This window comes from Convolutriloba macropyga, chromosome 5 (genome assembly GCF_964194025.1).
Source record: "Convolutriloba macropyga chromosome 5, txConMacr16.3, whole genome shotgun sequence".
Lineage (NCBI taxonomy): Eukaryota > Metazoa > Xenacoelomorpha > Acoela > Convolutidae > Convolutriloba > Convolutriloba macropyga.
Window position 1 is genome coordinate 57,314,160 of NC_134472.1, and position 4,516 is coordinate 57,318,675.

A 4,516-nucleotide genomic window follows, 5' to 3' on the forward strand; every position below is an offset into this window, starting at 1 on the left:
GAAAATCCAAAGCGACATCACAAATGCATTGAAGACTTTGTTTTCATAGGCGACGAGCCAACTGATATAATTGCTGATGTCATTTAATAGTTCAATTTTGTTTTGTTGTGTTTTTTGTTCCGACCCGTCCTGAGGGGGGGGGGGAATGTATACTCAAAGGGGTTTCTTTTTGTTCAGTAAATTTTGACCGCTCGATATTTTAATTGTAGAGAGTTGTGAGTGATATCATTGAAAGCCCTTCCAGCGTAGAACATGGAATTAAAAAGATTTTTTGAATTTCGATTTCTAGAGCGAGTTATCGTGGTATAATTTTTCGTGAGTATTAGACCGAATTGCGTTAATTTCATTCACCTTTTCCAGAATTTTTGCCTAACATTTCGACAATCTTGCAAAAATTTGCTCGAGTTTTTGACAATAGTGTTGTTGATTTATTATTAAAGTAAAAAAATTACAATTGAAAATTTCGATATAATTATGTTGGCAAAAATTTCGGCTAAATTCTTCGAGTTTCTGCATCAAAAGTTCCCGAATTAATCTTCTTTAGTCCACTTCTTTAGATCAACAAATTTGTTGTTAGTACACACCCAAAAACAATACACACAATCTCTGTAAACTACAAAAGGAACTATTCTTACTTCCACTTCCACTGAGAGTAGTCTCGGCATAAATATTTGACCTTTTTGCTAACTTTAATATATGATCATCAAAAACGCAGCATTCATTTTTTGATCTCTTAACTAACAAGTTAACAAAAACAGTTCGAATTTTAATCATTTGGTCTTTTTTCAAATTTTTTTTTACTTTGCTATCTCATGTTAATTAAAAAAAGAACAGTTCAAACCACATCTCACTGTTGATAGATCCAATTGGCTTCCTGAGAAGTTCGAAATTAAGTTATCTAGTTTCTTTACCGAAAGATTAAGGTCGTTTTTACTATGAAAGTGCTTGATTTTTAAATAAACAATGGCTTATTGAACTTTGCCAATATTTTTTGCCTAAATTGGTTAACTTATAGCTTAGTGACAGCAAAAGTAATGAACGCTTCTTCTTCCTCTTCTTTCTACCAAGATAAAGTTTATTTTTTTTGCGGTTTTCCACCTTACGGTTTTCTGGCCTTGATAATAATAGATTTCACATTTTTCTTTAATTTTTAGGCATTAGCCCATTTTACACGTTTTTTCTAAAATTGATTTTTTTTCTCAAATTCTCAAATTCTCAAATTCTTACAGTATCACACTATTGACAGTTAACATATAACATTATTGGCGTTCAAAACAAAACGCAATTGAACATGTAAAAATGTTTAAAGGCAGAAATTACGGTTTTAACGTCTTAGCAACCCCTTTCTCGAAGAATTTAATCAATTTTTTTACATTTGTCTCTAACTGTCGTTTTTGATTTGTCTTTTTAGTCGCATGAAAATTCCTGCAAAATTACAAAATGTTTTCAAAAGTAAAAATAAAATACCTAAAATTCATTTTTTTGTTCTTTTTTGTCAATTTGTTACCTAGTCTCGTTAATTACAGGTCACATATAACATATTTGCACTCAAAAAAAGATGCAAGTGTTCAGAATGTAATGTGTTCAAAGAATTTGTTATGAATTTACTGGCTTCGACGAAGTTTATTGGCAAAAAAAATAAACTATTTTTTTTGTGTTTATTTGACGTTCCTTTTGTAAAAGTAAGACACTTTCAGAATGATTGCAGGTGCGGGTCTCAAGCGATTCATTTGGCCAAAAAAAACGAATATATTTAATTTTCTCCATTTGGAGCTAATGGCTTTCAAGACTTGGAAAAGAACTGTTTTCGAAAAAAAAGTATTACCTAAATTTGACCATTTTTTCTCATTTTTTTTCGGTGTACTTGTTACCTCTTCTCTCTAATGAAAGGTCTTATACCACATTATTGACGTTCGAAGAAGATTTAATTCAAATGGTTTGAGGAGCAAAAGTTGGCTTTACGGCTCCGATAGCGTTTTCTTCCAAGTTCCAATTGAAGTTTGGTTGTTGTCTCTTTCTGTTGTTCTTTTTGTAACCGCATAAAATTTAATTAATGGCAGTTCTTAATATGCCTTCCTATAGAGAAGTTTAAAATCATAATTATGTTGGATGTTTTAATTTGTAAAAAAATGGTTTTCATTACTTTGAAATCGATTGTATTCAAAATATAATCCTACTTTTTTTAACTATGATGTTTTTTTGTTCTTTTTGCCTCTTTGTTACCGAGCCTTATTATGGAGTGGTTCCATGTCTTTTCTAGTAAAGTGCAAGTCATTTCGCTCAGTTTCATTTTCATCTGACGCTATTTTGACCTTCTTCATAGGTTTTTTTAAAAAAAAATGGACAAAAAGTCTTGGATCTAATTTATATTTGTTATTATTGTTGTTTGATTTTGTTGTTCGACTTGACTTGCTTTCTTAATAATAGGCTGATCTCATTAATATATTGTGGCATTTTTTACCTCACTGAGTTATTTGTGTTAGATGCAATCATTTTGTTCATTAATTTTTTTTGAAAAATACTTTTTTTTGGGGGTCTTCCATCGGTTCCCATATGGTAGACATTTATGCTAAAGATGCAGATGAGGGGGGTCGGAACTTTATGTTGGAACGCACATTAGCAAACCTCCTTGTTTGTCCGAAAATTACATCATCGTATCTGCATCGTCAAATGGATATCGAGAGTGACCTAATTCGAGAGAGGGAGAGAGAGTTCAGTTTTTTTTTCTGTTTTTCCTAACTCTTAATGTTAACTTGTCCCGTTTCAGATGTTGATCCGCTTTTGTATCTTATTTTCAGGCCTTACATGTCTTTTGTTTTGCGTGACGTTTGATAAAAATTTCTGCTATGCAGCTTGTTTGATCTCACAACTCTTTCTTGAGGAGAACAGTGATTTAGAACATTCCAAATAGATTGTTTAACCCCATTTCTCATTAAATATTTTCTATCAGATAGAAAAAAACTTCAGGAACGCTTTTGTACTCTCTTCAAAACCAAACATTCAATTATAAATTTAAAGGAAAGCGCTCTGATTTGATTAAAAAACCAATATACTATGAGAGGATGAAAGTAACTTTGATTTCAATTTTTTTTATCTGTTTCGAAAATGAGCGTGACAACAATGTTTATAATGTTAAAACAAAATTCCGTTAACATTAATAATGATAATTAACCATTTAACAGATCCCATTGTCACTTTAAATCTGAAAAATTGACGAATAGTTTTAAAATTTAGGTGTATCTAAAGTACTCCTTCCATTTCTCCTTAATTAAAACATAACATTGCACATCGATAACATCGTACGCGAACGCTTCCTCGTTGCTCATCATGTTTCTAATAAATAAATTTTGTGACTGCGGCGGTCATTTTCTTCAAAAAAATTTAACACGCTGTCATGCTTGTGGAGCATTTGCTTTAGTGATAAGCTAATCTACAAAACATGGTCAACATATGAAGGCTTAAGCTTTCAAAGCTCTTTTATTTAAAAAAATGTGGCTCTCGTTTTCGAAAATTGTTTTTGCTATCACAATATCGAAAAATTTGCGCTTAATGTTTTGCTTCATCACAAAATCATAAGAGAAAAAACATTACTCATAAAACTATATTTTCAACGCACAATCTTACCTGATTATGGCGAGCTTCCTCAATAACCTTATGACGTAATAAAATGCACGCAGCAAAACGTACAAGCGCCTTTCCCCAGAACTGAAGCAAATTGTTGCGTGAACAACAAACAATTAGGCTGAATTATTTCAAGAATGCTGTGGAAAATAGTGAATGGGTTGAATTGATTTGATCTGAAGAGAAAGAGGAAATCTATTTATTTAATGAATGGTCAAAAAGGCACAATGGTCTTGCCAAGCACGGACATACAACACTATGCGCGATTTAAAAACGCAATGAGCGTTAAAAGGGGAGTGAGCTAGCTAGAGGCTTTCCACGTATTGTTGTTTGTGGTCTGATGCGTTGAAACGTTGTTTACTCGTAAACAAAAAGGGTGTAAATTTATTGAAGGTTTAAAACAAAACATAGCATGGCCATTCCGAAATTAGTGAGCGCTAAAGAGGCATGATTTTGAATTTAGTCACGAAAAATAAAAGATAAAACACAAGAGCCGCAATGTCCATTTTGGGATCTGACTTTTTGTTTTTTTTCTGAAAAAAATGACAAAAAGAAAACAAAAACAAGTGAAACAAAACAATAAACTGTGAACAAGAACTATCAAGTAAAATAGAAACGGTTTACATGCAGAGGCTGCAACTAAATGCTTAAAATGATGTTTTTATAAATGTATAAAAAGCGATGAAAGCGAGTTAAAGAGCCATAAATTGTCAATTGTATGGCTTTTATTCATCAGTTGGCCAGCCTAATCTGGACATAATGTACAAAGGTATACACGTTTGGCTAATTAATATTTGAGTGACACCTCTTGTTAACATAATGGCTCTATCTAGCAGCTTTGTTCATCAAATTTTAATTCTTGAACCAATAACAGGCCAACTGTACATGAAACAAT

At 32.0% G+C, this 4,516-nt stretch overlaps 1 protein-coding gene across 2 annotated transcripts in view; it reads right to left on the reverse strand.

Moving 5' to 3' along the window:
* LOC142339497 (uncharacterized) overlaps nucleotides 1–4,260 on the reverse strand; it is a 67,058-nt gene extending 62,798 nt beyond the window's left edge. For both annotated transcript variants that reach the window (XM_075389560.1, XM_075389558.1), the window contains exon 1: nucleotides 3,625–4,260. The gene's annotated coding sequence lies outside the window, so the exon portion shown is untranslated. The remainder of the gene's footprint in view (nucleotides 1–3,624) is intronic.
* Between the last annotated feature and the right edge of the window lie 256 nt (nucleotides 4,261–4,516).